Here is a 12,090-nt window from a genome sequence, read left to right on the forward strand (position 1 = left end):
CTGAATCCGGGCCAAATTCCTCACTGGATGGTGACCAAGGGTTCCTAGCGCCTGATGGCATGGCAAATACAGGGAACATAGGAAGATCCCAGGACACAATGGATGAATTGATGTATGTGACAAGGTGTGGATCCCGTGGTCACCGATTTAGTGCAGGTACTCAGTTTCTTATCCAGTCTGGCTTCAGATGGTTTAGCCTATCGGTCGATTAATACCTTCTGCTGCTATTTCTGAGGGACATACCCCAACTGATTGTTCCCCGGTAGGACAACATCCCTTTGTTTGCAAATTTCTACTTGGGATTTGCCATTCACTTTCCCCAGAGCCTAACTACTCTGCTCTTTGAGATGTTAATCAGGTTCCTGACCTATTTCTGTCCTGGCAACCTAACAGGTTTCTGTCATGGAATGATCTTTTGGCAAAATTAGTCATGCTTTTATGTCTGGTGTCCTGCAGACAAGTCTTGGACGTGAGGGCCCTTGAAATAACAGGTAGAGTATTTTCCCCAGAGGGGCCTCTTTTGCAGTCAGTAGATGGCCTAAGTCTAATACTAGGGTTATCACTTCAGCTTTCCTTGATGTCCCCAAGCTGTGTGTGGATCCAAGATTTTCATCTGCAGGGCAAGTGGCAACTTCTCATCGCACTGCGTAAAAAACATAAGGCGGTTTCTTCACCCACAATGGTAAGTTGGGTCATGCAGGAAGCTGGTAAAGACTCCAGGGTGTTTGGGTTGCACTTAGTGAGAGGAACAAAGGCGTTCAGCCTAGTTGCCCATTGAGAGGGCATTGTCAATGTGGCAGATTGAGCTGCAGATTCCACATTTCAGAGATTATACTATAAGCCAGTGTTGGATGTGGTTTAATTGATGGTGAGCAAGCTTTGCACTAGCATAATCCTCACCTTCTGTCCTGACGTAGAATGTAACATTTCATAGCTTTCGTAACAGAAAGTTTAAATTATAATAAAAACCCTGAGGCAAAGATTATCCCACCTGGCGAGAAGCCTCGACTGCACCCTCCCCAGACCTCGGTAAGTATTTCATTTTCTGCTTGTTTTCTATCAGTTGTATGCTGTTTTCTATTAGTTGCATGCTTGTGCGAAAGTCCAATGCTGATTAGCTGTACACTCGTTGCTGAAGTCACAACGCTGATTGTTATGTTTATGCTTGATACTTGTTCTATGGAAACAGTTATTTATGGGTCTCTCTCCTCCTAGGAATTGATGGTTCCAAACAGGATGCATGAGGAACATGCAGTGGCATAATTTGCAAGAAAAAAGAGTGAGCTTCAACAAAGACAAAGGACTTCATTTGGGCTGTTATATGATTGGCTTTTGATACTATTGTTGTTCCCATGGTCTTCTGGGAAAGTTAGCTTTTGTTGTTGATACTAAAATGGCTGCTGTTTCTGAATGTATGTAATAAAGATAAGGAAAGCAAAATCCTCGCCTACGAGTCCTCCATAGAATTGCAACTTTCCAATACAAAAAATAGGAAATTTTACATTCTAGGGATGTAAGGCAATTCAGTATAGGCCCACTCACAGGAGTCGACGTTTCGATCCTGTGCTCAAATTATAAAGGGATCATCTTCAGGACTATCATTTAAGTCCTGAAGATGATCCCTTTATAATTTGAGCACGGGATCGAAACGTCGACTCTTATGAGTGGGCATACACTGAATTAATATATATCTGTATCTGTATGTACTACTCCAGGAGATACTGTTAACTTCTAACTCAAAACAGTACCCTGTCTGCTCTTTTCCTTTGCCTGAAACACCCCTTTCACTCTCTCCTATCCTCTTTTTCATTTCTCCCGGTACGGCACAGGAGTGTGCCTTACTGCAATGAATTGTGGTTGTAGAAATGTATTTAGAATGAAAATCTTTTTTATCCGAGTAATAAATTCCTTGTCCGGCTGGGCAAGGAACACAAATATATAGCAGCCTATTGTGGTCTATATAACATTTGTCTATTTTATTTATGCTTAGGACCTTTGTCTCCCAAAACTAAACCCCCAACCACAACAGCATCCCAATTGTGCTGGAAGTACATAACCCACCCAAAGCCTGAGAGAGTCCTAACAGTTAAACCCAGGTCAAACAGGACCAACATGGAAGCAAGTTGTGTGGGGGATCACCCATATGAGGGGGATCGCTAGTGGGCCACAGAGACCTCCCTTCTCCCAAAGCTGTGCAGCAGCTACCCCTCTATCATGGGGATAGAGGGAGGGTTGTCGGCATCATACGGAGAAACAGGAAATACAAATGTCTGAGTTATAGATTTAGCCCACCACATTAAAACAGGATGTACTGAAGATGTTGAGTACACTTAGCTGGTGCCGACTAGCTGCATGCAGGGTAGGCATCTAGCAAAGATGAAGCTATTCACCACGCTGCGCGGCATCAAGACAGTTCAGAGGTTGTTCGGTGTCTTCCCTCACTGCGGAGGGCCATCCACACCAGGGGACTGGGATCTGGAGTTGCAGTCGTCGGAATCCTGTCGAGGTGAACGGCTCTTGATATTTTTAAGAAAGTCTTCAACCTGATGCGGATTCAAGAAGATATTTTTCTTGCCTTGATAAGTGACCTTCAGGCATGCTGGATACATGAGAACATAGTCAATTTGCGCCTTCTGGAGCTTTTGTTTCACCACAAGGAACTTTTGTCGAGCTTCCTGTACAGCAATGGTGAAGTCGGGATAGATGGTGAATTCCATACCTTCGTACCAGCAGTGCTTTCTTCTCACGTGCCAGCCGGAGGGCAGTGTCCCGATCCCGATAATTAAGGAGAGGTGACACAATAGGATGTGGAACACCGCCCAGAGGAGGGCAGAGGGATCGGTGCGCACGTTCCACGGTAAGTTGTGGAGAGAAGGCATCTTTCCCAAAGGCATCTCGCAGGAGGGCTTAAAAAAATCTTCCATGCGCCCAGTGTTGGTGCTTTCTGAAATGCCTATGACGCACATGTTATTACGGCAGCTACGAGCTTCGAGGTCCTCGTTTTTAGCAGCAATCACCTTCAGCAGTTTGTCCATCTGCGTCATTTGTTGTTGCATCTGGGACGTGGTGTCTTCTGTATCCGAGATACGGCGTTTCGCCTCTTTGAGCTGTGCATCACGCTTTGAGGACCAGGAAGTCTAGACGACTGCTCATGGTGTCCATCTTGCCAGACAAGGCCGTAAGACTGTGTTGCATAGCCAATAGCAAAGTATTCACTTCATCGTCCGGGGTGGATGATGGCGGCTGCGACTGTTCCTCAGTGGTTGGACAGGATCTTCCGTGCAGGAGCGCATGACTGTCTTTTTGGCCTCAAAGACCAGTTTGGGCTGCCGACCATCTGGCTTCCCCTAGGCAGCAGTGTAGGGCACGTCAGACAACACGCTGCCGACTGTAGTCGATGTTGCCTCTATATCTATGTGACTAGCAAATTTAGATGGGCCGACCAGGGACGTAAGTAGATCACAGTCTGCACCACGGCGGTGCAATGAGCGGTAGCATAAAGGTGGCGTTGTTGTGGCATAATCCTGGTAGAGGGAGCCAAGTAATGGTGAATATTTAGGTAGGTGGCAGGCCAGCGCAAGAGCCGGAGGAGAGACGAGCCAGCCAATCCGGTCAGTAACAGGCAAGGTATCCCGGCAGTCAGTATGCCACAGTTCACAACAAGAGGTCAGACCCAGCGGCCTCAATACAATGTAAGAAAGTGGTGTCAGCACAAAGTGAAGGCCAATGTGGCAGCGCGTTTCTGTATCAGTATTTTTTGTTCGTGTTACCTATCATTTGCCTTCAGGCCGCTAATATGTTTTCAGAAAGCCACAAATGTTCCAAGGGCGTAAAAGGGGAACCAGGTGAGTAGCGGAGACGTAGCACTCCGTGCCTCTAGTGCCCTCAACAGCTGGCCAGCGCAAACCTGATAATGTAGGGTCCAGTGTGGGTCGGCTGCCACAGCTTGCAGGAGCGTGTCAGGATCCTCAAGGAATGTACCTACTTTGAGTAGTGTCCCATGGAGTATCGCAGCGGGTGCCAATTATTAGCAATCACTGGGCTGACGTAAGAGTTCAGCATTCAGGAGATAGCGCAGTGGCTCCCGCTCTGGATCTCCGTCGGGCGCTCAGCGGATGTCAGACCCACCTCTACACTCGAGTCCTCAGCACTCAGCCAGGGGCAGCAAGCGAGGATTGTCCAGAATCAGCCACAAAAACCAACAGTAGGCAGGCGGCAGTATAAGGGTCCAGAGCGTGTCTGCTGTCCGGTATGTCCGTTGGGGCCCAGCGCCACGTGGAGACCTCAGGACTGGCGTAACGCCGGCGGTCGCGCAAGGCTCTGAGCGCACCACCACTCTCGCCCCGCTGCAGCAGAGAGGTCATCCGACGAGCCGTTAAGGAAATCCAGGAGGGTCGAAACTTGCACAGGAGCAGGATGTCCAGTATCGCTGCAGGTGGTGAGCGTTTGCGACTACCTTTCCACGGTGCAAGAAGGAGAAATGCAGGATAATGGGGCCGAGCTACTGGAGCCTCACAGCGGTGCGGCCATCTTGGATGTGCGCCACCTAGCGCCCCCTCAACGAAAGTAAAGTTACATTTTATTAGACCTGCGTTAGAGATTAAGATTTCTGTGTTTCATAAGCCTATTTCATACAAGACATTGAATTAGCTAAGACAAAAGAAATTAAAGAAGTGGATGTTAAAACGAAAAAGAATATTAAAATTAGCCAATGCTCTGGGAATGTGGGCACACAAGTTGTATTTAGTGAGCTAGAGAAACATGGCAATCCCAGTAAAACAACGTTCAAAGATTTGTTACTTGTTTTGAAGAGAGGAAACTTTTTGTAGAAACTCTCTTGGGTTACTTTTGCCTAAGAAGACCCCTTTTGCTGGGGACACTTGTGGCAAGATAAGGAGTTCCTAGTTCCGAAACAAAGATTGCATAAGTTGTGCACACAGGCATTTGGTCAAAGCTCTTATTATGCTCTGATGTCCTCCTTGTAGTGGAAAGTCTGTCGACCACCAAGGTCATCCAGGACTGTGACAATCTTCAGGTTAGAAGTTGAGTAGTCTAGTTCTCAATCAACCATAGATAATATGAGAGGTTTCCTTTCCTGCTCCACACTTCAAGGCAGTCATTCTACAGACACCATCGCTATTGTTAATACTGAAACTTTTGACCTGGAGTTGGGTCTCACAGTCAGGTCTGTATTTTGCTGTTTAGAACATGACTGGTTTCTCGAAACATGGAATTGTCCAACATTTATTGTTGCATTAATCCTGGTGATCAATGACGTCGCTTGGCTCTGGCTCCATTATCGCTGCTGCCCTTCACACATTATGCAATTCAGACACCACATTAAAACTAGCAAGTGTTCAATAAAAAAAAATATTTAAAAAACCACAAAAAAAACCTATCATTGGCAATGCAATAGGTCTCGCAATTACGCGAGTTTGAGCTATTGGCATTGTAAATGACAATGCCTTTTATTTATGTTTCGTTTTTTGAAAACATAAATAAAAGTTTTTTCACTTACAATAGCTTTAACTCATGTAAATGCGAGACCTATTGTATTGCAAATGCTTGTTTTAACTGGGTATCACCTAACAAAAAAATACTCTGGCAGGCTATTAGGAAGGGGTAAAATGCAAATGTTCACTTCTGTCATTTACTGATTCTGCCATCAATCAACGACGTACTTGATTTTTAAAAAGTGTTGCGCGTAATGTGATTTCAACATACTGTAATATTTTTTGCATTTAGACTAATCAGTCTGCAAAACATGTGAGCTCTTGCCCTAGTTATATTTCGGCAGCAGTTAGAATCTAAAGGGCCGCTGCCTACTGAAATCTTCGTAGTTAATATGCACACAGAAAACAATGCGAGTGACAAGTTGTTTTCTCCTCCGGTTTTTTGCTATAAAAATCCATGAGTAATTCACAATTAATCTAAGAGAAAAGGCAACATTACATGGTACCTTTTGATATTCATGAACCTTCCCTGACAGTACCCCAACCTCAAAAAGAAGTGCAGTGCTCGTAAATGGTCCCATATCACACCTAATACTTTCACAGCAGCACTGAAGCAGGAAAAACCAATACTCACCTCCTGTCCCCAGAATGCAAATGGGCAACTAACGACGTGGATTAATCAGGCCTTAGATGACCTGGCTCCCTGAAAAATCATTACCAGCATGCACTTTAAGCCATCGGCTGCATGGTATACGGAGGCTTTGATGGCAAAAAAAACCAAGCGAGAGTTGTGTGAGCGTGCGCGCGGCTGACGTCTGCGGTGCGGACTTCAGCGGCGCGGCCGCCTTGGCTTGGAAGCTGCTGGAGCGCGAGACGGCGTGCGGGCAAAGAGTTGGTGGCGGAGCAAGGAGTTGTGCGGGGGGCACGCGAGCAGCCGAGAGGGAGCCGAAGCCTCAGCAAGACGCGCAGGTGGAACGACGGGGCACAGTGGCGCCTCCCGCTGCCGCCAGCAGCCATGGTGCGGGCGCGAGCTGCGATCCTCAGGACTGGACTTGCGAGACCTACAAAGGTAAGGAGACCCCAGCGGATGGGACAGATCTGGGTGCTGGGGGGGCAGTGGGGTGGGTGAGCCCTTCTCAATTGTGCTGTGCTAACGGAAGGGAGCTCTTTGGGGCGCATTGACGGGCCGTGGAGTCTTAACTGCAGGAGGTTTGCAAGGGAAACAGGAGATGGGCACAGCGCGTAACTGTGGTGAACGCGAGTCCCGATCCGATTCCAGCATGCAGCGCGTGCCCATCTCCTGTCTCCTTATTTGCCCTAAAGCAGAGTCGACAACTATAGGTCTTGCTGGCGACAGCGCTTCGTGCTGCGTCGCCAGGTGCGAGACCTAAAAAATGGGGTTTTGGACCAATTTATTTTGAATGACTTGTGCCAGGCTGGAACTGCTTACAGACCTCTCAAGATTATAGGTAAAGTTTTTGCCCATTTAACAGGGTCTGTATGGTATCCGCTGCGGGAGAAGAGAGGAGCCTGCCACGGTGCGTGTGGACTCTGTGCACCAGCAAGGGGATTCGGTTTCCCAGCTGTCCCCTGGGCAGCACAACGCCATTTAGGCACGCAGACCCGCGCCCGAGCCAAGGGCGGGCCCTGGTCCCCCTCTAACATCTGGAGCCCTTATAAGGTACTGTGCCGATACATTTTGTTTCCCTGAAGTGCTCGTTTGTCTGCACTATTGTGTGAAATGGTGAAGCGGAAAGGACAAAGCGAGAAAGCAGGGGGGAGGGATTGTAGCCACGCTTGATGCATTCTTAACTAGGACAGCGAGTGTACTCACGCACAAAATTGAATTAACTGAGCAGCTTTTATCACTGGAGACTCTTGTCTCCCAGATACGGTCCTCCTTAGGGAACACAAGTGCTGATAACACTTTCACTCAGCCCTTGAAACTACGCCCAGTTGAGAACTCAATACCAAGCCTCTTGGAAACTCTATACAGACCTTTGTATCTACCCTGACCCTAATAATGAACAGCCAGTTAAGAGGTGAAAGGGGTGGTGGGGCTCAGAAGCCAAAGCCTGCCAGAACCGTTTGAGCAACAAAATCAAACGGGGGCCATTAACATGGGAATTGGTACACCTCAACCCCTGATTTCGACCACTTTGACCACGACTCCTTCGCCATGGTTAACTGATGACGCCTTGTGGAAAATTGTAGAAAAAATGATGGCTACCTTATTGGACCCTATTCTACATAAATTAGCACAGAATGATGAGAGGCTATCTCATATAGAGGCTCAAGGTGAGAATACTGAGTGTACCACAGAGAATCCTTGCCCTGGGCCTGCCCATCCAGCCGTGAAACTTAACCAACTTTTCCCACATACTAACTCTGGCTTGGTCCCACCTTCTAATCTCTGTTCCGTAACTGGACCTCTTCCCCGGTAACATATGTGGCTTCCGCAAGCTAATGTACACTCTAAGACAATAAGGGAAGAAACAACCTTACCATTATCTGTGACCAGTATTTCGAATTGTTTGCCGGTTTCGATGACCGGCGGGAGAGGGCTGATCCTTGGTCGTTAGCAAGATCAGAGAGCCTTAAGGTGGGACTAAATCATTATCCACAGCAGGTTCTCCACCTTTCACCTGCGGCAGCTCCACTGGTATTGGTTTTGGCAAACATACCAATCTTGAGGGAGAGCCAGCCTGAATCGACAATTCAATTAATGGATAAATGTCTGCATTGGCTTTCGTGCTACTTAACTGACTTGGGGGTGGGGGGCGGCCCGTTGGCCAATCAAATTATTATGGCAAGGAGAATGGGGTGGTTGGGAACATCCACTAAATCCATTTTGGGTGACTGTGCCGTGATAACTTTGAGCAATGCATATGTGGTTAGAACACTTAAGCCAGCTACATAAAATCCCTCAAAGGGCACTCAGATTATCCCCCTATCATTGGAGCATTTATATAATCATTGTGGCCTTCATAGAAATGAACAGAGGGCCCAGGTAAGGATAGGCCCCTAAAGGAAGAATAGAGAGGGAACCACCAGTACTCCAGGGTTGAGCTTGGATAATAGATATGCCATCCTGACAGACCTGGAAGCATGTGACTGACTACCCGCAAGCGGCCCTGACCCTGACGAGGGAGTGGATATATCAGTCAGCCTAACCCCGTCACACAAGGTAGTTTTGAAACCTCCAATACTCTGGATGAGGCACGCAGATACTCAATTAGTTTAGAGTCTTGGAAAGTGGCTGGCATTGCATCCAAGTTAAGAAAAGAACATTGGCATAAACTCTGGCAAACACAGGATATTATGTCGACAGGAAACTTGGGCCAAGGACCCTGCGTTTTTCACAGGCTATCGCTCCTTTCAGACAGCGGCAGTACCATGAGTGTCAGGCAGAGCAAAGGGGGACTCTTAACCCTAATCCCTAATACTCTTTTAATAAATGTAAGGAAGGTCGATTGCTGGAGTACTAATTTTCATTTGCTTCTGTTAGAGTCCGCTAGTATATAATAAATTTGGGGGAAATACGAAATCAGTGGTAGCCGAGCTGAATAGTGAGATAGACAAACTCACCACGGTCACCAACAATGTCACACCCAATATCATCTGGGTGGGAGACTTCAATATACATCTTTGTGAGCATCATGAAGACAGTGTGTGTGGGCTGGAAGATCTCCAGGACAACGCAATCCTACATTTTGTCCATAATGATTATGGAGACAGCCTCAATACCCTTTACACCAGGACCATGGAAACAGCTAACAATGCATACTCAGGCTATATAGGGAAAACATTTAGACGGATCAACTATGAATCCACCATCATTAACCAATTGAAATGTAACTAAGATAAATCTGAGATTATTTTCTTTGGCTCCGGCCCCTGCAATGCCTGGCTTCATTAGTGGCTGCAAGTTATGTCCCCCCCTTCAGCACCGGGGACCACGGCTAAAGATTATGGGGTGAAACTGGATTGCACCCTCTCAATAAAGGCCCAGATACAATCAGTGGCTGGAACCTGCTTTGGGTTGTTGAGAATGCTGCAAAACTTCCTCCCCCTACTTCCTGTCGCACATAGAAAGACGGTCGTACAGGCCTTGGTGATCTCTAGGTTGGATTATGTCAACTCTCACTACCTTGGCCTTCCTGCGTACGTGGTCGGCCATCTTCAAGTGATCCAAAACGCTGCAGCCAGAGCCATTTTTCTGGCAGGTCCCAGGACACACACAACCCCTTTGCTGGTCTCCCTGCATTGGCTCCCCGTCCAGAAACTGATCCAGTTTAAATCATTGGTGCTGGTCTTTAAAGCCTTCCTTAAGATCGGGGCTCCTTACCTCAATGAAAGATTTCAGCATTACATTCCCCAGCGCACTCCGAGGTCTTCCGCTAAGCTTCTGACCTTCACTCCCACGGTGAGGTTGTCGAGGATCGGGGGTAGATCCTTTCAAGTGGCAGCATCTTGTCTATGGAACTCTCAGCCACTAGGTCTCAGGGATTAAAGCGGATATATTGGACAACATCTTTAACTGCCTGGATCAAGAGACTTGTCCATCATTCTTGGTATCACAGTTTAGAGACCTTATAGGGAAATAAAAGTTGATCTTACTCGCCACAAACCTGCAAATCGTTTATCATCTAAGCACTGGTTTGATTCCCCTTGTTCCAAATTCAGAAAAGCACTCACCAAAGCCCTGAAAGCCCATCCTAGAAATCCTGCACAACTAAGATCACTATGCAGCGACTATATGTCAGTTAGAAGGAAAAGAGAGAGGGATATGAGGGAGGAGGCATCGAGCAGGCAGCTAGAACAGGCAATAGCAGACATTTTTGGAAAGTAATAAATGCTGGCAAAAACCACAACAGTTAGAAAAAGGGTCCAAGGGATATATAGTTTAAAGACCCACACCTGGTTTTATCCCCAGCTCCTTCTCAATGTACAACACACCAAACACAGGGGGTCTACCAGCTAAATATTAGAGCTGCACTGTCACAACCGAGTCCACAAGATCTCAGAGTGTATGTATCACATAGACAGCGTGTTTCTGAAAATAAGAGGAAAGAAAAGTGAACACTACCTGCATAAAAGAGACCGGTACATCATAGGATATTCGTAAATGGCTAACCAGTCCAAAACAATTAGTATAGGGTTTCCATCAAAAAGACTCAATGATCAGTCCTATCATTTGGCCAAACCCTGGGGAATAGACCTCACCTCACCTGGACTCTGCTCAGGTATAGGAGGCCCCACACTACAGAGATATAGGGAAGAAACGAGGAATGTAGCACAATGAAGCCAAGGATTATAAGCTTATCACCATGCATAAAACTCATTTCTGTAAATAATATCCTATATCTAGATGCTAACAAGTGGAGTAGGTCAATCTACAGACTCAGTGTACTAAGCCATCAGATAACCCAAACACTGGATTCTGACACCAGGCTGTTATAGATACCAACAGTGCTATTTCAAATGATTGTTTTGTCAGAATAGGCTATTTACAACAACTATCACCTTAATCAGTGGCATTCTGTGATATCATGTCCACCCACCTTTCCGTCGGGTGAGGTGAGGTCTATTCCCCTACCATTAAGGGTGAGCATTAATTATTTAATTTTTATACCTACTGATGACTTTTGGGTGACACATGATGCATAAGGGACTGGCACATCTAACATAACGTTAACAATATAATGCTTTCCTTCGCAGAATTCACTGTAGTCAAAGAGAGTCGGAAGGGTGAAAGTCCATGGTTGCTACAGGTTGTACCGTATTCAACCACTTTTTACTTTACTTTATTTCTCTGGTGATGGTGGTGATTCCTTTATTTCACTACTAGGAGTTCAACTATTAAAAGAGCAGAGGCCCTGATGAATGCCAAGGGATTGAACACCCGTCAGGCAGAAACATGTTGGCCCTTTAATAGGCAGATATTTGTTACTGTCCTTTTTTGCACTGTTCTGGTTTTTTAATTAGGAGGCGTGTCTTATCCGTAGAATAAAGTTGTCAGAAGGAGGGCATTCCATCCTATTTTAAGTCACTACTTTTTCTGTTGCACTTGTCTATTCTACCATCAAAAGATCAGTCATCATGGAAGTTTTGTTTATGTTGGTGGACCGAATCCAAAAACAGCAATAAGGTGCGGTGTTGTTTGTCCCAATGATCAGGGGACCAGCCCTTTATGCACCAGGGTTTGGCCAAATGATAGGACTGATCATTGAGTCTTTTTGATGGAAACCCTACACTAATTGTTTTGGACTGGTTAGCCATTTACGAATATCCTATGATGTACCGGTCTCTTTTATGCATGTAGTGTTCCCCTTTTCTTTACTCTTATTTTCAGAAACACGCTGTCTATGTGATACATACACTCTGAGATCTTGTGGACTCGGTTGTGACAGTGCAGCTCTAATAATTAGCTGGTAGACCCCCTGTGTTTGGTGTGTTGTACATTAAGTAATAAATGCTCCCTATTTTAAAAATCCTATGGATCCGACATTGGACTCACATGTAGGTGAAGAAGCATGGGTGGCACACTTTGAATTTATTTTCGCCTCAAACACTTCTCCTGTGATGACCTCTACTGACACAGATCCTGAATTGCAGGGTAATTTGTTTTTTTTCA

At 46.2% G+C, this 12,090-nt stretch overlaps 1 protein-coding gene across 2 annotated transcripts in view; it reads right to left on the bottom strand.

Moving 5' to 3' along the window:
- CMTR2 (cap methyltransferase 2) overlaps window positions 1-12,090 on the bottom strand; it is a 182,348-nt gene that overhangs the window by 38,221 nt on the left and 132,037 nt on the right. The window contains exon 1 of one of the 2 annotated variants that reach the window (XM_086945297.1): window positions 10,374-10,510. The exons of the other annotated variant lie outside the window; for it this stretch is intronic. The gene's annotated coding sequence lies outside the window, so the exon portion shown is untranslated. Of the gene's footprint in view, window positions 1-10,373; window positions 10,511-12,090 lie in introns of those variants that run through there. 2 annotated transcript variants of the gene reach the window in all.

This window comes from Lissotriton vulgaris, chromosome 12 (assembly GCF_964263255.1).
Source record: "Lissotriton vulgaris chromosome 12, aLisVul1.2, whole genome shotgun sequence".
NCBI classification, from domain to species: domain Eukaryota; kingdom Metazoa; phylum Chordata; class Amphibia; order Caudata; family Salamandridae; genus Lissotriton; species Lissotriton vulgaris.